Genomic DNA, 25,511 nt, shown 5'->3' with positions numbered 1-25,511 from the left:
TGAAGGCTAACTGGCTGTGTCAAGGGGTATGTATGCAAGGTCACACTTTCTGCCCCCAGTGTCACTCAAACACTGTTGCATGAATACACACCTGGTAAACATATACATATACAGTTGTACCTTGGCTATTAATAGGTCACCATGTTTCCACACTACTCATCATTGGTAATGTCAGTAGGCCAACAGCCTGTAGACACACAGACACCTGGAACACAAACAGAATACAGTATGTGAGACTACAGTCAGTCAGCAGTACTAACAGCAATAATGCATCATGGCTAAAAAGGTACTTACACTTTGATGTGCACCCATAACAATTACCAGCAGACAGCACCTTACACAGCATTACATGACTAAACTGTACTGTATTCACCGTTTATCAGACTCATATTAGCATGTCCCTGCACTGATGGTATGGATAACAGGGATGTGGCACAGGTATCATCACATGTACAGGGTGTGGTGTGGGCTTGCCAGAGGCCTAGGCTGGGCCATATGGTTGGCATCATGCATGTGTGTGTGTGTGTGTGTGTGTGTGTGTGTGTGTGTGTGTGTGTGTGTGTGTGTGTGTGTGTGTGTGTGCGCGCATCTGGAGGGATGGTGTTCAACTGGGCTGTGCAGAGGAGCTGTGTGTGTGTTTTGGTGACCTGCCTGTGATAGAGATGTGTGAGTGTTTGTATGCACACAGTCAAGCCATGTGGTTGCCCTACACAGGGGTAAGTTGGACAGTCGTGGATCATACATGGCAGGATGTACAGTTCAGCATCTCCTGTAATGGACACGGGAACTGGTTCTGCCAGGATTCTTACTGGCACCACCAGGCCGAAGGCCAGATGCAGTACTACTCCCTGATGGTGACTGCTGCCTGCTGGATCTCTGTCCTTGATGGGACCGGCCAGAACCACATGCCCATGGCCTGCTCTGTTGTGGTGTGGACAGCACCCTCCCTTCAGTAGTGCTGGTGGTACCACCACTACGGGAGTGTGAATGTGAATGACCATGTGGACTCTCAGCTGGTCTTCTTGCTGACCTACGTCCACCTGGCCGACGCCTTGCACCCACCACATGCTCAAGCACAGACATTGCATGGGTGAGCAATGGCGATGTCTCACCCCACCGTCTATTCACAACATCAGCATAATAATGTATGGCATCACCAAGGCCATGGAGGTCATCATGCATGGCAGAAAATGTTGCATCCATGATCCTGAACATCTGTCTGGTGTTGCATTCAAAATGTACCTGTGCTTCCATTAAGGATAGAAACATGCATCTGGCGACACCTACTGAGACACTTGTGACAGCGGCTTGATGGGAAACAGTCCTTCTTTGAGCACCCCTGTCCATCTACCTGTGTGGGACATCACCTGCTCTCTGCCTATGGCTAGTGTCTACACTCAAACCTGCCATAGTCACAACACTAGCCTGTTCCATGCCACCACCCTCCAACTGTCCTTTATTTGCAGCTGCTGGGGACAGGGTATGTATGGACATACTGACTGTGTGCGGGGATATTGTGGGTGAAAGTGGAATATCAACAAATGGCACAGATTCAGCCCCCAACAACCCCATCTGTACCTCACTATGACCACCATCATCATCAGAGTCTGCAAAGACACTGACATCAGGGTGTGAGTGGGAGAGACACCAACCACCATGCTCACCTGGGAGGGGAAGACAACATATGTAAATTAATACCTGCACTATAATGCTTGCTGATACACACACACACGCACATGCATGCACGCCCACACACTCACAAGCATGCACACACATGCATACATGCACACATAGATGCACACACATACATACATACACACATACAGGTGATGTGGCACAAAGGGATTATACAGACCACACAATTTCTGAATTATAACATGCATGACACGCAATCAGACCACAACAGACACACTCTGAACAGGCACTCAACAACATGCAGTGCAGCTATATCCTCTTAATGTTGCTACTAATATACACCTCTGAAATACATGAGGAGTGGTAATATGTGATACTCCAAGGATACCAGTATGAATGATACAGTATTGAAGTGATGTCCACTGGGACCTTACCTGGACGCACCTAACCTGTTGTCTGGGTGCCACCCACTGGCACAACATAGGTGTGTACAGTTTCCTATAGTGCAGTGGCTGCCCCATCATTGGTGAAGAACTCCTCTGTTGGTGTCAGTGGAGCCAGCATAGCAGGACCCCCACATCTGGCTGTATGATCCCTGGCCACACCTGCAGCCCTTTACTAGTCATGGTGGATAAGGTCAGTGGCTTTGTGTCTGACCTGTTCATAGATTCACCCATGCTGAACCAGATTGTTATCAGTTGCCAGTAGTTCTGTCCGCAGGGTGGTTGGTTTTTGGAGCTGCTGTCTGCTCCTCCCAAACATGACAGTGTGATTCAGTCTTAGGGCATCCAGTATTGCTGCAGTTTCAGCATCAGAAAAGGCTGGTTGCCACTGTTGAGACATTCCACCTGAAAGACACGAACAGGGAAACACATCACAGGAACTCATACATTGGGCACCGTTATGTACAGATCCTGCACATCCATGTTTGCTAGCACTATCCACCGGTAAAACCCACATCATACCTTGCCATCTCTCAGCATAGTAGTATGTGGTATGTGTATGTTTATAGCAGTATGTGGATAGTTTCACCATACTGGCATTACAGCATGCATTGCACTCCTGATCCTGGTGTTTCTTGTTCCACCCAATGAGGACCATTAATGTGCATAATCCTCCATTCATCATTCACATCACATGGCACATGCAGAAGCTGGAGACATCACAGAAGTTCCCTACCAGGGCATAACAGCCCATCAGACATCTACCGTACACCTAGAGGCTATGAGGCTAACCCTCTACCCAGTGTCATACATACCTCTCAAGCGTAATCTCACTCTGGCATGCCAGGCAATCAGACAGTCCACATTGCTGGGACTGCTGCACGAGTGGAAGTCATGATCCACTCTGTTAACACACACACACACACACACACACACACACACACACACACACACACACACACACACACACACACACACACACACACATGCTCCTGTTAAAGTCTGGGCACAACTTTGCCAGCTATGGGCTCTTCAGCCAAGGCTTTAAGGTAGTTTTGACTGCCACAATCCATCTCTTTAACAGCTACTGTAAGGACTTCAACAAAGAGTGACAAATCCTACTGTGTGATGAGCCTATTAGCAAAATGGTAAGTGTGACCATGATCAAGGCTATTGGAGTGAGCTATAAAGTATCACCACGTGCATATGCAAGTACTCTAAGAGCTGACTTAGTGCTATACAGACCAGACTCAATGACAAGGTGTAATGATATGTGATAATAACTAATAAAGGAGCAAGGGAATTCTCTAACAGTGCAGTAACTATACAGTTCAGACTCACAGGGATTCATTTATGACAATATTGCAGGACAGTCTGCAATACATACAGGAAATATGTAAAGTACTAGGTATATAGGTTGATAGGATGATACTAAGCTATTGGCCTGGATGTCATTATAATCCTAGCCCAGATTTCTGCCCATGTCCCTTCAAAGTCATCACCTGTTGGTAAGACACAGGTGGGATCCCAGGGGTGTCCTTTGTGTTTCCCATGCAGTCATCTAGCTTCCTCTTACAGAAGGCTAGAGAGGTACTCTCCTAGACAATGGGGAGGAGTATATTTTACAGACAGTGTATTGTTTGGGACACAAATCTATCCCACCAACAAGTACAACTCATGTCACAGACCAGGTGAGTGCCTTGCATTTGTGTTATGCGAGTGGGGTTTGTCTTACAGATATGCAGAAACTTCATCAAGGCTTGTTTGGAAATGGCCTTGTATGCCAGACACACATCACCTATGATTAGTCTGTATGTGACTGAGTAGAGAGACACAGCTTTCCGCCTATCTGTATAGGACAGGTATTGCAGAACCTGGATTTTCCTGGTCAGGAATCTCTATGGTCTCTGCAACTGCTGCATGTGGTTGTCAAGGTACATGCCAAATGAGCCACTGTACTCAGTAATGGGTCTGATAAGGGAGGAGTACAGGGATGTTATGTCCTCCTGGTTCCTGGATGACATACCCTTATTTGTGAAGTGGGCCACGTAGACAACTTTCTGTACAATGGTGCCAATGTGGTGGGAAACTGTCAGGTTGCTATCAACCTTGGTGCACAAGTCACCTCACACTTGATTGCATGCTCGGTACATTGTTATTACTGACTTAACTAATGTGGATGACATCTATCACAACAGGGATAATGATGCATTCCCTGGCATTCAGTTTGAGGCAATGCTTCTAGCACCAGTCATTAGTTTGGGTAATGGCCTCTTGGAGAATGCTCACATCAATAGGAAGATGTATGACAGTGGCCAGCTTGCAGCCATCTGAAAACCTGGTCAGCCGCACACCACTGGTTTTGTCTTGCAACTCAGAAAAGTATACCCATGACAATAGATGTCCCCAGACAGATCATTGGGGTACACCACTATTTAAAGGTGTACTACTAGAGGTAGCTTCCATTACTGTGACTGAGTGGGTACTATCATTGAGCCAGTTAGCTACTCATCTGGTAACATACAGATTGATGCCTAGCTGTGTAGGCTTATGTATTATGGCCAACTGGGGATTATTGTCAGAGGCATTTGCTAGGTGAAGGTAGGCAGTGTGCACTGTCTTCCCCTTCATCCATCTGTTTGTTGACCGCTTCAAAGAATTTAATCAGGTTGAACAGTCCTGATCTCCCTTTGACAATTCCAAACTGTGTGGGCTCAAGCATTTTGAGGTTGCTGATGTCCCTATTTATAAGGTCCTTGATAATGCCTTCCATGAGCTTGCAGATCAGGTGAATTAGGCTAATATGCATATGATTGGCAGGGACAGTGGATGCTTCTCCTTTGTGTAGAGGGATGATAGTGGGTGTCCTCCATGCAGATGGGATATCACTGGTGCTCAGGCTTTGGTTGACTACAGTGTGTAATGGAGCTGAGAGCTCATGCCTGAGTTCATGTAGGATGCAGCCAGGGATGTTATCAGCTCCCATGGAGACCTCAGTTTATTGCCTTTGAAAAGGCATTACAGGCCTGCTCCCTAATGATGAAGGGAGGGGACAGGTGCTGTGCATGTTCTAACCTTGTAATCTAAATTTAATGACACCAAATAATGTGGTGACAGTTGAACATACATTCCTGAGATTCATGCATGACAGATAGTGTACTGTGTATTAATCCTTTGAAATAATATGATCTGGAATGCAAAGGATAACATAAGGCGATGCTGCAGGGGACACACTATAATACATTACACATTACGATTCAAGGTTCAGATGTTAGTGCATGACATACTTCATATTTCATTTATATCTTGTTTTACAGCTCCTCAATCTACAGCTTTGCATAATAGCTGGTTCTCAGAACAACCTCAGTTAATGCATGGTGTTGAAACCATATTTCCTGTAAAGAACCTGTACAGATTCTATTTCTACAACATACCAGAGTAAATACAACAGTTTGTGGTATAGATCTTTATTTGAGTAACATGACACAGTGCTTTATTACAGTTGCGATTCTATTTTCAGTAGTACTGCATAACCTGTAGATCAATATTGCTCTAACAAACTTCATTAATTCAGTACACTCAGAATACACTATACCTACTGGCAGTAAACAATGCACTCCTTCATATTTATGACACTATATACTGCAAAATAGATATGTACTCTCCAGCATCTCAGCACAACCTTGCCATTCTGTCAGCATGGGCCTCCACATTGCTAGCTCTCACCTTGGCATGCTGTAGGGGAAAAAAAACAAACATTATTCATACCTATCACATACTCAGGCTACAATTTGGTACAGCTATGGATGAGATACTTATTAACTACTGGGGCATTCAAGGTCCAATCATCTTGGATCCATTGGACCAAGACCACCCTCTTCCTATACTTTATGTCAGAATAATGATGCCATACCTGCTGACCAGTTTGGGAAATTCTAGTGGTACTGGTGAGGTCACGTGACAGATGGTCCCAGGCCTCTGCTTTGTACTGTAAACACTGGTACTGACCCTGTAGCAGTCTGTCATCATGGAGTTCAACAAGGAGCCTAGCCATGACCCTGGACTCCAAAATACCCGAGTGCTAGGACCAAAAGTACGCTCCTTCTCCAACCCCTGACATAGTTCCAGCAATGATCAAACTACAACAGGTTCTGGCTGTATTCCCACCTGTGTGGTTTAATTAAGGCCATATTCCCACACGTTGTCATTGTTGGATCATTTTGAAAATGTTGAGCACAGCTCAGTGGTACACAAATCCACTAAGCTGAGTTGAGTAGTCCTTAAATGGGCAAATTCTGAGCAGTGTTTTGCAGTGCACAAATCCACTTAGCTGGGCTGAATGCTGCTAAAAATTAACTTCTAAGCAATTCCTAAACAAGCTAAGCAGAGCTGACCACTCCAAAGCATTGCTCAGTATTCATTTTAAAAAAATATTTCAGAACTGCAAATTAAGTAATCATTACTGACATATTATTAAGTCAATATTATTTACTTTACATGAAGTCCCCCTATGTGCTTTCATTACATTACTGTGGGGTGTGACTATACTGTATGGGACACTTGTGTTTACATGGGTGATTTCACATGTTATGTCCATTGACACTTCAGTTTTGTACCACATACACTACCCTGGTTAACAAGTATCAATTACTACAGAAAAGAAAATCATTTTAACAATGCTTTCCCGTGTAAAAATGAAGGGCCTGTCTTGATACTTGAACCATGAACTGCTACATGCAAAGCCAGAACTGTACTATCTCCACTAGCAAAAATCATGGAACGCTGCATTCACAAACAGCTCATTACCCATCTTATTCGAAACAATCTCCTGTCTCACACCCAACACGGCTTTCGCCCCCATCACAGCACAACTACTGCCCTCCTTTCCTTTATTGACTCCGTAAACCACAATCGTAACAATAGATTAATAACCTCGGCGCTCTTTCTTGATCTTTCCAAAGCCTTCGACATGGTGAATCACCAACAGCTGATCCGCACACTGGAGGCATACTACCTTAGCAAGAATACCATAGATTGGTTTAATGACTACCTTTCTCATAGAAATCAGGCTGTGCTATGGGAAAATAGCTTATCCTACCTACTCCCCACAAATATCGGCGTTCCCCAAGGATCTATCCTTGGTCCTCTATTATTCTCTTTATTTATTAACGATCTGCACACTATTATTCCCAGAGCCTCCTGCATACAATATGCAGACGACTCCACACTGATCTGCTCCGACAACTCCTCGATAAACTCCAAATCGCCACCCAAAACTGTTTTTCCCTAGTTGAAAAATGGTTCTTGGAACTAAAACTCTTGCTTAACCCATCCAAAACCAAACTACTCCTGTTTTTCCCCACTACTCCCACCCCTCAAGGAAATCATTCTCCTTCCTCCAATCACCCCAACTTTCACGTAATATCCAATAATGGGACCAAAATTGACCCTGTCTCTCACACCAAACTGCTTGGTGTGACCTTAGACCACAAGCTTAAATTTGACACTCACATTAATCTGACCATTAAGTCGGTAAACAAGAAACTTGGGTCCATGTATAGAATTAAGAACTTCCTAACCCCACATACGAAATTAACCATTGCTAGGACTCACCTCCTTTCTACACTCCTCTATGCCTCACCGATTTTCTCCTTCCTTAATAAAACAGAACTAAACAAACTATCTACTACCTATAACCACATAGCTAGATTTATAACAGGAATGCCCTATCGTACACACCACTGTAACAATCTTAGAAAACTTCACTGGTTAGAACTACCTAACACTCTTAAACTTAATCAACTTACTGAGGCATTCAAAACTATACACCATCCTGACAAAACCCCCGCAATGACCAAAATATTCATTCCATACTCTAACCTTAAATCCCTTAGATCCTCCAAATACCTCCAAATCCAAACCATTAAAGCTAATAATTCAGGAGGTGAAGCACTCTATGTGAACTCCATTGGAAAATCCTGGAATGCCCTCCCAAACAACCTAAGACACGAAACTTCACTCAACCAATTCAAAAAACAACTCAAAGACGTACTAAAATCTAACTGGTTATGCCCATGTTCTAATCCTGATTAGCAGCAAACAGCCAGCTACTACCTATCCAATCCATAATTCAACGGGACTTCATTTGTAGTTAGAGTACTCCAACTACCCAAGAATGTTTCAACTACTTAAACTATCTGTTTAACCTGTTTTATTGTTTATGTGACCTTGAAAGTATTACCTTGTATTCTTATCTCCTGTGTGTTTTTTTGTCATATGGAGCTTTTCTCCCCGGGCCTCCACTGAAAATGGACATGTATCCAGTTGGACTAGCCCGGTCAACAAATGTAAAATAAAATAAAAAAAAAAAAATAAAAAAAAAAAAAATAACTACTACACTATCTCACTTTTGAGGATTTTAGCTATACATTTATATTTAGCTCCTATAAGATGTATAAGCAATGCTGAGCAAAGCACCACAACATCCAAACCCGCGCAGTTACACTTAAACTTCAGTTATAATTAAAAAAAATATTAAGCACAACTGTGACAACCATGCCATGGCCCAGCAGTTAAGGAGCCTCAATCCTCACCAATAACACCAGGGAGGTTGTCTCATAGAAGAGAAAAGGATAACCAATACACACAGTAAAGTACAATTTCCCTTAAGTGCACACAGAGATCACAGTCAGTCAGGGGCTGGTTGCTCCCTTGCTCTCCAGGGTCCCAATAAGACTCCCCACTGGCACAGCTATAGGGTCCAGATCTCAGCCTAGCTGGCAAGCTAACCTCCAGTACCCTTTCTGTCCAACTAGTGCTTTGTGTCTCTGCACAGGTAGCAGACACACCACACACACACACCGAGAAGAGGTTATACAACCACACAGACCCTTCTGGGAAAAAGGCTGGCACAGGTTCTCCAGCTGTGCCCCTTTACCCAGGCTATATGGAAGTAATTACTGCCACCACCAGCTAATAAATATCAGCTACTCAAAGGCCCTTAAAAGGGCGTCCAGTTATTACTGTGCAATATTATTATCCAATGGTAGTATGACTAACAGCCAAGGCTTACATTAGAGTGACCTATTACAATAACCTTTATAAATATGCAATATACTCTAGAGCTTATCTCTGTACAAATCAGCCACAGGTAGAAGGTTTTAAAAATATTTAATAATAAATAATTAAAACACAAGACAAAACTACTACTCCACAGAGATATCCAAGAGTTCAGAGATCACACTGAAACTTAAAATAATACAGTAGGACAGGTCTGATTTCAAAGAAAAATACCTAATTAAACTTTACTAGCTTTAACTATTCCTACAAGAAATCACAGTGCTAGAAACATACATGTGAGCATATGGCAGAGTGCTGGTAAGGTGGATATCCAAAGTCAAAATGCTTCCTAGTCTCTCTCTGAGACACAGTTTATAAAACATCACTAACAAACATGTCTCTGGGTCCTCCCCAGATTACATAATTTTTGACACTTAGGTTTACCCAGTATTCATATTCCATCATTGTGACACCTACTGTAAGTTCCCAAGCTACTCCATTTACATTATTTAGTAAGCTAACACCTGCACAGGAGAATACAACACTAAAACGCATTTCACATATACACTCTAGCAATTAGTCCTTAGTTAACACAATAGACAGAATGTCTTCAGCCAGCCTGACCAGAACCAACTTTAAAGATCAAAGAATGTCATAAAATCATTTCAATTTCAAAAGACAAATTTGAAAGGCTTGACTTAGTAACAATCTTGAAGTTCACATTTTACAGTGTTTTCTTTACACTCAAGAAACATGCCTGTATTTTACATTTATTATCAAGAAAACATGCCTGTGTTTTATGTTTATTTACAAATGCCAGAATTAGATATCAAATTCTATTTGACTAGGCTGTCAGCCTACACCCATCACTCCCCAGTCATCACATCTCTTCCCCCCGGGGAACTCAAGCAAGTTTTTCAAGTGCTCTTAGAGAAACATCGCTTGAGAGTGTCAGGTCTATCTGGGTGTACCTCACCCCATTCCCTCTCTTGGGAGCCTATCTGCATTGCCATTGCTACTCCCGCTATGGTGCTGCACTGACATATCATATACTTGCAACACCAGACTCCAACTTAGCAACTTGGCATTTTGCTGACTGGCTCTATTTAACCATGTTAGAGGGTTGTGATCTCTCATCACAGTGAATTTTCTTCCATACGGATAAGGCTGAAGTTTTTATAGTGCCCACACTATGGCTAAACATTCCTTTTCTACCACTGCATAGCATTCCTCCCTGGGTTGGAGACTACAACTGAGATAAACCACTGGGTGCACTTCTCCCTCTGAAGAAATCTGGCTAAGTACAGTCCCCACCCATAGTTTGAAGCATCCACCTGCACAACAAATAATTTGCTGTAGTCTGGGCTGGCTAACACAGGGGGTCTTCCCAAAGCTTCCTTAAGCTTCTGAAATGCCTGCTCACATATTGGGGTCCACACTACCTTATCTGGCCTGTTCTTCCTTGTCAGGCCTGTGAGGGGAGCAGCTATGGTACTATAATTGGGAACAAACTTTCTGTAGTACCCTGCTGTCCCTAAGAATGCCCTCACCTGCTTTGCGGTAACTGGTGCAGGCCATGCCTGAATAGCTTCCACTTTGGCCGATTCTGGCCTTATGTTATCACTTCCCACTCTATGTCCTAGGTAGTAGACCTCTGCCAAACCCACTTGACATTTGCTCGGCTTAATGCTCAACCCTGCCTTCTGTAGTCTGCCCAGCACCTCCCTGACATGCTGAAGGTGCTCTTGCCAGGAATGGCTGTAGATAGCAATATCATCCATGTAAGCAAAAGCAAACTCTCCTACTCCTGCTAAGATATGATTTTCCAGCCTCTGGGAAGTCCCTGGGGCATTCTTTATCCCAAAGGGCATCTTTGTGAACTCATACAAGCCAAAAGGAGTCACAAAGGCTGACTTCTCTCTAGCACTGGGAGTCAAGGGCACTGGCCAGCAGCCCTTGGTAAGATCAATGTTTGTAAGATACTTAGCCCCACCAAGCTGCTCTAGGACCTCATCTGTCCTAGGCATGGGGTAAGAATCTGACTCTGTGTGACTATTTGATTTCCTGTAATCCACACAGAACCTGGTGCTGCCATCCTTCTTTGGCACCAACACCACTAGTGAGACCCAGGCACTGTTGGACTCTTGAATCACCCCTAATTCAAACATCTACTGTACCTCCTCCTTCATAGTCTGTTTGACTCTCTCAGGCACCCGATAAGGGGCCTGCCTGATAAGCCTTTGGGGTCCTGTATCCATCTGGTGCTGCACCAGATGGGTGCTCCCTGGTTTCCCAGTGAACATGCTCCCAAACTCCTACAACACTGCTCGGATTTCTCAAAACTGGGTATGAGATAGCTGCTGGGACATTGCTACCCCTTCCACCGAGGTGTCAGCTTGAGCCTCACTGAGGAGATCAGTCCCCAAATCTCCCTCAGACTCCTCCTGCAATCCACTGCAAATGCTCAGGACGAGGGCCTCCCTATCATGGTAAGGTTTCATCATGTTAACATGGTACAATTTGTGCCCCTGCCTTCTGCCTAGCACTTCTACCATGTAGTTAACCTCACTTACCTTTCTCACAACCTTGTAGGGTCCCTCCCAAGCTGTTTGCAGCTTGTTGTGTTTGACAAGAATGAGAACCATCACCTGCTGCCCTTTAGCATACTCTCTAGCTTGACCATTCCTGTCATACCACACCTTTTTCTGTTGTTGGACTTCTGCCAAGTTCTCCTGGGTCAGGCCCATGAGTTCTCTGAGCCTTGTCCTGAGGTTCAGGACATATGCTACAACAGACACCGTGTGGGACTCACACTCACCTTCCCACTCATCTCGAATTAAATCTAGAGTTACCCTCACCCTATGCCCATACATCAACTGAAAGGGTGAAAAACCTGTGGATTCCTGGGGATCCTCTCTCTAAGCAAACAACAGATTGGGCAAATATTTGTCCCACTCCCTCTTAAACTGATCTGCAAATGCCTGTAGCATGGACTTGATTGTAGAGTTTAAGCTCTCAAAAAGACCATTAGTCTGGGGATGGTAGGGGGTGGTCTTTATGTGCTTCACCCCACAGGACTTCCACAGACAAGCCAGCAGGTCTGACATAAAATTGGCACCTCTATCAGACAGAATTTTTTTTGGAAAACCTACCCTGATGAAAATCTCTAGCAAAGCATTTGCCACCTTCTCTGACTCAATGGAGGACAAAGCCATTGCCTCAGGGTATCATGTAGCATAATCTACAATCACTATTTATTTAGTTAGTTATTTACATTTGTTGACCAAGAATGTCCGACTGGACGCAGGTCCATTTTCAGTGGAGACCCGGGGAGAAAAGCTCCACCAATTAAAATATTACGGACATAGTTACAGATGAAGAATCCTAGCAATTAAAATATTTCAAACTTAGTCACAGTTGAAGAATATAGTACATTCAGTAAATAACTAGCATCTGTTCTATCCAAGAAGTCATAGCAGATAATAACAATTGTTTCAATAAGAAGTTACTGCCATATAATAAGTAGATAGGCATGGAAGTATCAGAACTTGCTGTAATCAAAGGTAGTTTGTGGGGTGGAAGAGAGGTAGTAGGTAGATGGAGTGGGAGAAGTTAGAGGGGAGAGTTACAAGAGCATAGCCAGCATGTTTTAGGTGCACTTTAAGTAAATCTTTAAAGTGGGTGCATGATGGTAGACAGGTTTTTGTGGAGGGGAGGGTGTTCCATAACTTGGCTATAGCACTGGAGAGTAGTGCTTCTCCAGCAGTGTTCTTGGCTCTAGTAACCTGTAATTGATTTTTGTTGCTGGATAGCAGTGGTCTGGTGGTGAGATAGGGTTGGAGTAGGTACTGGAGGGATGGGACCTTTAGAGATTGTTAATCAATTTGTGGCTGAGTGCGACTTGATACCATTGAAGGAGGTGAGGGAGTTCTAGCCAGCCTAGTTCAGTAAGTGAGAGAGAGTGGTGACTGTGGTAGGATGCCCCGGTGGCGAATTTCGCGATTTTGTTGAGCAGGGCTCAAGTTTATTTAGATCCCATTGCCTTAGGTAGGTAGGGTCTATATTATATTATTGAACGCTTAAAAAAGTGAATGCTGATTGATCAACATAATTTAAGTGAAAGCTTACAATCTCGAACTGTCAGATCAGTGATTTTTTTCACAACACAAGCACACCAAACAAACAGAAATCCACACACATACACCTAAAATCTGATACCTAACCCTATACTAAACTATGCACACACCACTAACTACCCACTTAACTTAACCCAAACCCTAAGGTCCATCACTATCGCACACTCATCTCACTTGCTCCCTAACCCTAACTCACTTAAATCCACCCTAACCCTCATGTCCACTCAATCGCACACACACCTAGCCCGAGCCCTAACCCTAACTCACCTAAATCACCCTAACACTCACATCCACACAATCGCACACTTATCTGAATCCGACCGGTAACTTTCCACCATAACACTGAAAATACCGAAGCAACAGAAACGGACAACCAAATTCTTTCCCTAGGAAAAAATTAGAGTTTCTGCTGCTTCGATATTTTGCAGTTTCACAAAAATAAGTTCGATCAATCAGTGTTCACTGTTTTAAGCATTCGAGGATATAATATAGACCCGGTAGGTATATATTGGAGAGGCATAAAGTAGGGTGAAGATAAGGTGTGAATTTGCAACTGAAATCCCAGCTGCTTTGGTGAGGAGTTGCTTATTTCTGTATAGGGCTCCTAGTGTTTGGTGGACTTTGTTTATGGTCATGGATATGTGAATGTCATATTTGAGATTGTTGTCTATTTCAACTACTAGCAATTTGTTGTGATCTGTTGGGTGGATAGTGGTGTTGTCTTTTGCTGTGATGTCAAAGTAAGAGTTGTTTTGAGTATGTTTTCTGGGTACGAAGATGAGGAGTTTAGTTTTGTTTGGGTTGACTATTAACTGGGCATCAGATAGCCAAGTTTCAACAGAGGAAAAGGCATCCTGTGTGACCTTTTGCAGTTTGGGTAGGGACTGGGCTGAGCAGATGATGGTTGAGTCCTCTGCATATTGTCTGAGTGTGCCATGTTTGGTGGCAGAGACTAGATTATTGGTGAAAATAGAGAAGAGTAGGGGTCCAAGGTTGAATCCTTGGAGAACACCAATAGAGACAGGTAGTTGGGGAGATATGCCATTTTGCCATACAACAGATTGCTGGCGGTCAGACAGGTAACTTTAAAACCAGTTGGTGACTGACTGAGAAAATGATACGTTATTGAGTACAGAGAGGAGTTGTTTGTGTGGGACCATGTCAAATGCTTTAGATAGGTCTAGGAAAGTAGCAGAGGAGAGATGGCTATTGTTTTTATAGTGAAGGATAGTGTTAGTAAAAGAGAGTAAGGCAGTGGTGGTGCTATGGTTTGGTTGGAAGCCATGTTGAGTATTAGAAAGGAGGTTGTTAGTAAGGAGTTAGTCTGAGATTTGATAGTGAATGCATCTCTCTAGTGTTTTGGAGAGTGGAGATAGAATCGCTATGTGGCGGTAGTTGGTTAGTTCTGTGGAAGGGCCGACTTTGTGAAGGGTAATGATGTGTGATTTTTTTCCATAGTGTCGGGATGTAGAATTCTGACAGAGATCAATTAATCAAGATGGATACTGGGTAGGCTAGGGTGTCAGCTGCAATTTGTAGGAATTCACTTGGGAGGTTGTCTACTGCTAATTTTGTGGGTTTAAGTTTAGCTAAGAGTTTTCTTATGTTGGAGGTAGGAATGGGAGAAAATGAGAAGAGTGTGGGGAGATTACTGGGTGAAGGTGTGGGGTGTAGGGAAGGGGGGTTGTGTTGTCTAGCTAGTGATAGTACAGTTTGTGTGAAGTGTGTGTTGAATGAGGTAGCAATATTTTCTGAGGAGTAATGAATGTTGGGTGTAGGGGTATTGATTTTACATGGGTGGAGGATGGAGTTTATGGAGGTCCAGAATTGTTTGGGGTTGTGTTGGGAGGAGTTGAGGGCAGACTAGTAGTACTGGATTTTGTCCTCCTTTATTAGCTTTATGACTCTATTGCGTAGTTCTAGGAATTTCTGTCTAGCTGAACGGGTTTTGGTTTTGCGCCAGTGCTCCCAGGCTTTATCTTGGTTTTTCATTTCTGACATAGTGGTTTTCTGTAGCCATGGGGAGGGCTGGGCGTGGGTTCTGGTAAGTCTTATAGAGGGCATGGTTATTTAGGATGTTTGGGAAAGTTGTATTGAAAAACTGGACTGTGTCATCTAAGCTGAGGTAATTTATATGGTGCCAGTTACATTCTTTGAGGGATGACATGAATTTGATTGGGTTAAAGTGTAGTTTTTTACATATTTGACGGTAGATGACAGGCTTAACTTGGTATAGGTGTTTTTTGAGTAGGAATGTTGGGGAATGATCACTGAGGCTATCTGATAGGCAGCCTGCTATATAGGACTGGAGAATCTTGCTGACTAGTATCCAATCCATGGTAGTGTGCTTGTTGGAGTTTTTATTTATTCTGGTTGATGACTGGACTAGTTGGGTGAAGCCATAAAGGTTTAGATGCTGGGTTGGATGGTTGCCGCAACAGGATTGCCAGTCAATATTGAAGTTACCTAAAATTATGGTCTCTTGAGGGAGATGGTGGGTAGTTCAGCTGAGGAGGTTTTCTAGTTGAGGTATATTTTGTCCAGGTGGGAAGTAGCATCCTATCATGTTGATGGTTTGATTTTGGTTTATTTTCCAGTTGGTATATATTATTTCTTCATTGGCAATTTGAGGAGTTGATAAGTTTAGAATCTGGATGTCTAGATGCTGTTTAAATATTATAGCTATACCACTTCCTTTCTTGTTTAGTTCGTCTAGTCTTAGTATGTTGTAATCATTAGGGAGGATTTGCTCACTGGTAATGTGAGGTTTTAGCCAGGTTTCTGTCAGGATGATTATATCTGGGGAGTATAAGTCTATGGTGGCATGGAGTTCATAGACTTTGTTGGCTATACTTCTGATATTTAGACTTAGCAGAAGGAGGTCATTTGGTTTTCTACTGGCTGGGATTTGGGAGATGTGGTTGTTAGTCTGATTATTAGAAGTGGGGTTGGAGATGGAAGGGCCAGAGTTGGAGTGGATGTCTCCAATGAGGGCAAGTTTTGATATGCATGAGGTTATTAGTTTTATCAGTTTGTGAAAGAGTTTGCATTTTAGGGAAACTTTATGATTGGGTGCAGTCGGTAACAGATGTGGTGGGAGGGTTATTTTGTTAACTTGTAGGGATGCATTTAGTTTTAGTATTTTAGTTGATAGAATATGTGGGGGTTGCATAGGGATGGTTCTTGGGCTGGCAGGAGAGGAGCAGAGTGAGGGTGAGTCATGACTGATTGAGTGAATAGTTGTACAGTGGAAGTGGTTGAGTGGGGGTATAATGGAGATTGGGTAAGATGTAAGATATGCAAGGAGATAGTATGCAAAGAGTATAAGTATGGTATGCTTATTCATATTAGCAGAAGAGGAGGGGTAGTAGTAGGAAGATGGTGGATTTATAGTTGGGAGTAGTGTTGTGGTTGGTGGTAAAAATGATGGGAGGGGTTTGTTCTAATAAAGGTAGGACCATCGGGGGTGGGTGAGAAAAATAAAAAAAAAACAAAACTCTCCTTACTGGCATGGCTCTGGCAGTACCAACAGAACAGTGGCAGCATAACTCCTGTAACACAGAGCAGTAAGAGAACAAGAATAGCTAGTTTAGTTAGTTTAACTTCCGCACATAAATCCATGTTAGCATGAAAACTCCACTTCATAATTTTTTCGCGATAGGTCTTGCAGCTGTAAAATTGGGGGGGGGGGTCCCCCTCCCCCTCCCCCTGACTCTATGGTTCCGGCACCCATGGCCACCATCTGTACCCATGCCTCCCAAGCTCTTAGAGCAAGAAATGTTTACAAAGCCATGAATAATGGAGTGACAAAGGCTACATAATAGGGACACTTTTCAAATATTGCTTCTACAAACTTATAAAGATGATAGAATAACAAGTTCTGCATTACATAGATAGTCTGAAAGGTATGATGTCTGCAACTCATGATGTCTGTCATTATTTTTTTGACATCAACCCACAATGATTTGGCAACGATTTGCCAGAAAAATACAGGTTTATGAGAAAATGGGCAAATAAAATATGAGGCAGGAATCTGGACATCCTGTGTAAATCTGTACAGGTGAGAGGTATGTCTGTGCCACCGTGCAGGTTGCAGTCCATGTTTGGCAAGGTGTAACCTGTGACAACAACTAAAACAGTGAAAAGAGGTCCCAAGACTGTAGGACAAGAAACATGTCATACAGTTCTGAACTGATAGCATAGAGCAGTTACTGCACATCAGAAGCACCTTAATGTTATGAGAAATACTGTAAGCTAAGGTAATATCACACAAAGAAGGTGTCATAGTAGCAAACCAGAGGTAGTCCCATGTGTTGCACTTGCTATGGGCATGCTATCTCCTGCCAACTGTCACATTACTATAAGTTGTGTCCCACATGTGCATTTGATAATGTCACACACACATTGTGTGTTGCCTATGCGTGTGCAATATGTAGACATGTGAAAGCCCTGTGATAACCAAGTTCACACAAGATAGGTAGATCTGTTGGGGTTAAAGTAATGGCTAGGCTTGTGAGGGACCTCTTCTGTATGTATGAGCCTGTGGTACTACAGAACACCCAGGTGGCATGTATGAAGGCTAACTGGCTGTGTCAAGGGGTATGTATGCAAGGTCACACTTTCTGCCCCCAGTGTCACTCACACACTGTTGCATGCATACACACCTGGTAAACATGTACATATACAGTTGTACCTTGGCTATTAATAGGTCACCATGTTTCCACACTGCCATACTCATCATTGGTAATGTCAGTAGGCCCACAGCCTGTAGACACACAGACACCTGGAACACAAACAGAATACAGTATGTGAGACTACAGTCAGTCAGCAGTACTAACAGCAATAATGCATCATGGCTAAAAAAGGTACTTACACATTGATGTGCACCCATAACAATTACCAGCAGACAGCACCTTACACAGCATTACATGACTACACTGTACTGTATTCACCGTTTATCAGACCCATATTAGCATGTCCCTGCACTGATGGTATGGATAACAGGGATGTGGCACAGGTATCATCACATGTACAGGGTGTGGTGTGGGCTTGCCAGAGGCCTAGGCTGGGCCATATGTTTGGCATCGTGTGTGTGTGTGTGTGTGTGTGTGTGTGTGTGTGTGTGTGTGTGTGTGTGTGTGTGTGTGTGTGTGTGTGTGCGCGTCTGGAGGGATGGTGTTCAACTGGGCTGTGCAGTGGAGCTGTGTGTGTGTTTTGGTGACCTGCCTGTGATAGAGATGTGTGAGTGTTTGTATGCACACAGTCAAGCCATGTGGTTGCCCTACACAGGGGTAAGTTGGGCAGTCATGGATCATACATGGCAGGATGTACAGTTCAGCATCTCTTGTAATGGACACGGGAACTGGTTCTGCCAGGATTCTTACTGGCACCACCAGGCCCAAGGCCAGATGCAGTACTACTCCCCGATGGTGACTGCTGTCTGCTGGATCTGTGTCCTTGATGGGACCGGCCAGAACCACATGCCCATGGCCTGCTCTGTTGTGGTGTAGACAGCACCCTCCCTTCAGTAGTGCTGGTGGTACCGCCACTACGGGAGTGTGAATGTGCATGACTATGTGGACTCTCAGCTGATCTTCTTGCTGATCTACGCCCACCTGGCCGACACCTTGCACCCACCACATGCTCAAGCACAGACATTGCATGGGTGAGCAATGGCGATGTCTCACCCCACCGTCTATCCACAACATCAGCATAATAATGTATGGCATCACCAAGGCCATGGAGGTCATCATGCATGGCAGAAAATGTTGCATCCATGATCCTGAACATCTGTCTGGTGTTGCATTCAAAATGTACCTGTGCTTCCATTAAGGATAGAAACATGAATCTGGTGACACCTACTGAGACACTTGTGACAGCGGCTTGATGGGAAACAGTCCTTCTTTGAGCACCCCTGTCCATCAACCTGTGTGGGACCTCACCTGCTCTCTGCCTATGGCTAGTGTCTACACTCAAACCTGCCATAGTCACAACACTAGCCTGTTCCATACCACCACCCTCCAACTGTCCTTTATTTGCAGCTGCTGGGGACAGGGTATGTATGGACATACTGACTGTGTGCGGGGACATTGTGGGTGAAACTGGAATATCAACAAATGGCACAGATTCAGCCCCCAACAACCCCATCTGTACCTCACTATGACCACCATCATCATCAGAGTCTGCAAAGACACTGACATCAGGTTGTGAGTGGGAGAGACACCAACCACCATGCTCACCTGGGAGGGGAAGACAACATAATTAATTAATACCTGCACTATAATGCTTGCTGATACACACACATACACACATGCATGCACGCCCACAGACTCACAAGCATGCACACACATGCACACATGCACACATGCACACACAGATGCACTCACTTACATACATACACACATACAGGTGATGTGGCACAAAGGGATTATACAGACCACACAATTTCTGAATTATGACATGCATGGCACGCAATCAGACCACAACAGACACACTCTGAACAGGCACTCAACAACATGCAGTGCAGCTATATCCTCTTAATGTTGCTACTAATATACACCTCTGAAATACATGAGGAGTGGTAATATGTGATACTCCAAGGATACCAGTATAAATGATACAGTATTGAAGTGATGTCCACTGGGACCTTACCTGGACGCACCTAACCTGTTGTCTGGGTGCCACCCACTGGCACAACATAGGTGTGTACAGTTTCCTATAGTGCAGTGGCTGCCCCACCATTGGTGAAGAACTCCTCTGTTGGTGTCAGTGGAGCCTGCATAGCAGGACCCCGACCTCTGGCTGTATGATCCCTGGCCACACCTGCAGCCCTTTGCTAGTCATGGTGGATAAGGTCAGTGGCTCTGTGTCTGACCTGTTCATAGATTCACCCATGCTGAACCAGATTGTTAACAGTTGCCAGTAGTTCTGTCCACAGGGTGGTTGGTTCTTGGAGCTGCTGTCTGCTCCTCCCAAACATGACAGTGTGATTCAGTCTTAGGGCATCCAGTATTGCTGCAGTATCAGCATCAGAAAAGGCTGGTTGCCACTGTTGAGACATTCCACCTGAAAGACACGAACAGGGAAACACATCACAGGACCTCATACATTGGGCACCGTTATGTACAGATCCTGCACATCCACGTTTGCTACCACTATCCACCGGTTAAACCCACATCATACCTTGCCATCTCTCAGCATAGTAGTATGCGGTGTGTGTATGTTTATAGCAGTATGTGGATAGTTTCACCATACTGGCATTACAGCATGCATTGCACTCCTGATCCTGGTGTTTCTTGTTCCACCCAATGAGGACCATTAATGTGCATAATCCTCCATTCATCATTCACATCACATGGCACACGCAGAAGCTGGAGACATCACAGAAGTTCCCTACCAGGGCATAACAGCCCATCAGACATCTACCGTACACCTAGAGGCTATGAGGCTAACCCTCTACCCAGTGTCATACATACCTCTCAAGAGTAATCTCACTCTGGCATGCCGGGCAATCAGACAGTCCACATTGCTGGGACTGCTGCATGAGTGGAAGTCATGATCCATTCTGTTAACACACACACACACACACACACACACACACACACACACACACACACACACACACACACACACACACACACACACACACATGCTCCTGTTAAAGTCTGGGCACAACTTTGCCAGCTATGGGCCCTTCAGCCAAGGCTTTAAGGTAGTTCTGACTGCCACAATCCATCTCTTTAACAGCTACTGTAAGGTCTTCAACAAAGAGTGACAAATCCTACTGTGTGATGAGCCTATTAGCAAAATGGTAAGTGTGACCACGACCAAGGCTATTGGAGTGAGCTATAAAGTGTCACCACGTGCATATGCAAGTACTCTAAGAGCTGACTTAGTGCTACACAGACCAGACTCAATGACAAGGTGTAATGATATGTGATAATAACTAATAAAGGAGCAAGGGAATTCTCTAACAGTGCAGTAACTACACAGTTCAGACTCACAGGGATTCATTTATGACAATATTGCAGGACAGTCTGCAATACATACAGGAAATATGTAAAATACTAGGTACATAGGTTGATAGGATGATATTAAGCTATTGGCCTGGATGTCATTATAATGCTAGCCCAGATTTCTGCCCATGTCCCTTCAAAGTCATCACCTGTTGGTAAGACACAAGTGGGATCCCAGGGGTGTCCTTTGTGTTTCCCATGCAGTCATCTAGCTTCCTCTTACTGAAGGCTAGAGAGGTACTCTCCTAGACAATGGGGAGGAGTATATTTTACAGACAGTGTATTGTTTGGGACACAAATCAATCCCACCAACAAGTACAACTCATGTCACAGACCAGGTGAGGGCCTTGCATTTGTGTTATGCGAGTGGGGTTTGTCTTACAGATATGCAGAAACTTCATCATGGCTGGTTTGGAAATGGCCTTGTATGCCAGACACACATCACCTATGATCAGTCTGTATATTACTGAGTAGAGAGAAACAGCTTTCAGCCTATCTGTATAGGACAGGTATTGCAGAACCTGGATTTTCCTGGTCAGGAATCTCTATGGTCTCTACAACTGCTGCATGTGGCTGTCAAGGTACATGCCAAATGAGCCATTGTACTCAGTAATGGGTCTGATAAGGGAGGAGTACAGGGATGTTATGTCCTCCTGGTTCCTGGATGACATACCCTTATTTGTGAAGTGGGCCATGTAGTCAACTTTCTGTACAATGGTGCCAATGTGGTGGGAAACTGTCAGGTTGCTATCAACCTTGGTGCACAAGTCACCTCACACTTGATTGCATGCTCGGTACATTGTTATTACTGACATAACTAATGTGGATGACATCTATCACAACAGGGATAATGATGCATTCCCTGGCATTCAGTTTGAGGCAATGCTTCTGGCACCAGTCATTAGTTTGGGTAAGGGCCTCTTGGAGAATGCTCACATCAATAGGAAGATGTATGACAGTGGCCTGCTTGCAGTCATCTGTAAACCTGGTCAGCCACACACCACTGGTTTTGTCTTGCAACTCAGAAAAGTATACCCATGACAATAGAGGTCCCCAGACAGATCATTGGGGTACACTACTATTTAAAGGTGTACTACTAGAGGTAGCTTCCATTACTGTGACTGAGTGGGTACTATCATTGAGCCAGTTAGCTACTCATCTGGTAACATACAGATTGATGCCTAGCTGTGTAGGCTTCTGTATTATGGCCAACTGGGGATTATTGTCAAAGGCATTTGCTAGGTGAAGGTAGGCAGTGTGCACTGTCTTCCCCTTCATCCATCTGTTTGTTGACCGCTTCAAATAATTTAATCAGGTTGAACAGGCCTGATCTCCCTTTGACAATTCCAAACTGTGTGGGCTCAAGCATTTTGAGGTTGCTGATGTCCCCATTTATAAGGTCCTTGATAATGCCTTCCATGAGCTTGCAGATCAGGTGAATTAGGCTAATATGCATATGATTGGCAGGGACAGTGGATGCTTCTCCTTTGTGTAGAGGGATGATAGTGGGTGTCCTCCATGCAGATGGGATAACAGTGGTGCTCAGGCTTTGGTTGACTACAGTGTGTAATGGAGCTGAGAGCTCATGCCTGAGTTCATGTAGGATGCAGCCAGGGATGTTATCAGCTCCCATGGAGACCTCAGTTTATTGCCTTTGAAAAGGCATTACAGGCCTGCTCCCTAATGATGAAGGGAGGGGACAGGTGCTGTGCATGTTCTAACCTTGTAATCTAAATTTAATGACACCAAATAATGTGGTGACAGTTGAACATACATTCCTGAGATTCATGCATGACAGATAGTGTACTGTGTATTAATCCTTTGAAATAATATGATCTGGAATGCAAAGGATAACATAAGGCGATGCTGCAGGGGACACACTATAATACATTACACATTACTATTCAAGGTTCAGATGTTAGTGCATGACATATGTCATATTTCATTTATATCTTGTTTTACAGCTCCACAATCTACAGCTTTGCATAATAGCTGGTTCTCAGAACAACCTCAGTTAATGCATGGTGTTGAAACCATATTTCCTGTGAAGAACCTGTACAGATTCTATTTCTACAACATACCAGAGTAAATACAACAGTTTGTGGTAAAGATCTTTATTTGAGTAACATGACACAGTGCTTTATTACAGTTGCGATTCTATTTTCAGTAGTACTGCATAACCTGTAGATCAATATTGCTCTAACAAACTTCATTAATTCAGTACCTCAGAATACACTATACCTACTGGCAGTAAACAATGCACTCCTTCTTATTTATGACACTATATACTGCAAAATAGATATGTACTCACCAGCATCTCGGCACAACCTTGTCATTCTGTCAGCATGGGCCTCCACATTGCTAGCTCTCACCTCGGCAGCTGTAGGGGAAAAAAACAAACATTATTCATACCTATCACATACTCAGGCTAAAATTTGGTACAGCTATGGATGAGATACTTACTAACTACTGGGGCATTCCATGTCCAATCATCTTGGATCCATTGGACCAAAACTACCCTCTTCCTATGCTTTCGGTCAGAATAATGATGCCATACCTGCTGACCAGTTTGGGAAATTCTAGTGGTACTGGTGAGGTCACGTGACATATGGTCCCAGGCCTCTGCTTTGTACTGTGAACCCTGGTACTGACCCTGTAGCGGTCTGTCATCGTGGAGTTCAACAAGGAGCCTAGCCATGACCCTGGACTCCGAAATACCCCAGTGCTAGGACCAGAAGCACGCTCCTTCTCCAACCCCTGACATAGTTCCTGCAATGATCAAACTACAACAGGTTCTGGCTGTATTCCCACCAATGTGGTTTAATTAAGGCCATATTCCCACATGTTGTCATTATTGGACCATTTTGAAAATGTTGAGCACAGCTCAGTGGTACACAAATCCACTAAGCTGAGTTGAGTAGTGCTTAAAGGGGCAAATTCTGAGCAGTGTTTTGCAGTGCACAAATCAACTTAGCTGGGCTGAATGCTGCTAAAAATTAACTTCTAAGCAATTCTTAAACAAGCTAAGCAGAGCTGACCACTCCAAAGCATTGCTCAGTATTCATTTTAAAAAAATATTTCAGAACTGCAAATTAAGTAATCATTATTTACATATTATTAAGTCTATATAATTTACTTTACATGAAGTCCCCCTATGTGCTTTCATTACATTACTGTGGGGTGTGACTATACTGCATGGGACACTTGTATTTACATGGGTGATTTCACATGTTATGTCCATTGACACTTCAGTATTGTACCGCATACACTACCCTGGTTAGCAAGTATCAATTACTACAGAAAAGAAAATCATTTTAACAATGCTTTCCCCATGTAAAAATGAAGGGCTTTTCTTGATACTTGAACCATGAACTGCTGCAAGCAAAGCCAGAACTGTAACTACTACACTATCTCACTTTTGAGGATTTTAGCTATACATTTATAATTAGCTCCTATAAGATGTATAAGCAATGCTGAGCAAAGCACCACAACATCCAAACCCACGCAGTTACACTTAAACTTCAGTTATAATGGAAAAAATATTAAGCACAACTGTGACAACCATGCCATGGCCCAGCAGTTAAGGAGCCTCAATCCTCACCAATAACACCAGGGAGGTTGTCTCATAGAAGAGAGAAGGATAACCAATACACACAGTAAAGTACAATTTCCCTTAAGTGCACACAGAGATCACAGTCAGTCGGGGGCTGGTTGCTCCCTTGCTCTTCAGGGTCCCAATAAGACTCCCCACTTTCACAGCTATAGGGTCCAGATCTCAGCCTAGCTGGCAAGCTAACCTGCAGTACCCTTTCTGTCCAACCAGTGCTTCGTGTCTCTGCACAGGTAGCAGACACACCACACACACACACTGAGAAGAGGTTATACAGCCACACAGACCCTTCTGGGAAAAAAGCTGGCACAGGTTCTCCAGCTGTGCCCCTTTACCCAGGCTATATGGAAGTAATTACTGCCACCACCAGCTAATAAATATCAGCTACTCAAAGGCCCTTAAGAGGGCGTCCAGTTATTACTGTGCAATATTATTATCCAATGGTAGTATGACTAACAGCCAAGGCTTACTTTAGAGTGACCTATTACAATAACCTCTATAAATATTCAATATACTCTAGAGCTTATCTCTACACAAATCAGCCACAGGTAGAAGGTTTTAAAAATATTTAATAATAAATAATTAAAACACAAGACAAAACTACTCAGAGTAT

This window comes from Protopterus annectens, chromosome 1.part1, assembly GCF_019279795.1.
Source record: "Protopterus annectens isolate FY-2018-M chromosome 1.part1, PAN1.0, whole genome shotgun sequence".
Lineage (NCBI taxonomy): Eukaryota > Metazoa > Chordata > Ceratodontiformes > Protopteridae > Protopterus > Protopterus annectens.
The sequence above is the reverse complement of the archived record's forward strand: the minus strand, read 5'-3'. Positions refer to the sequence as shown.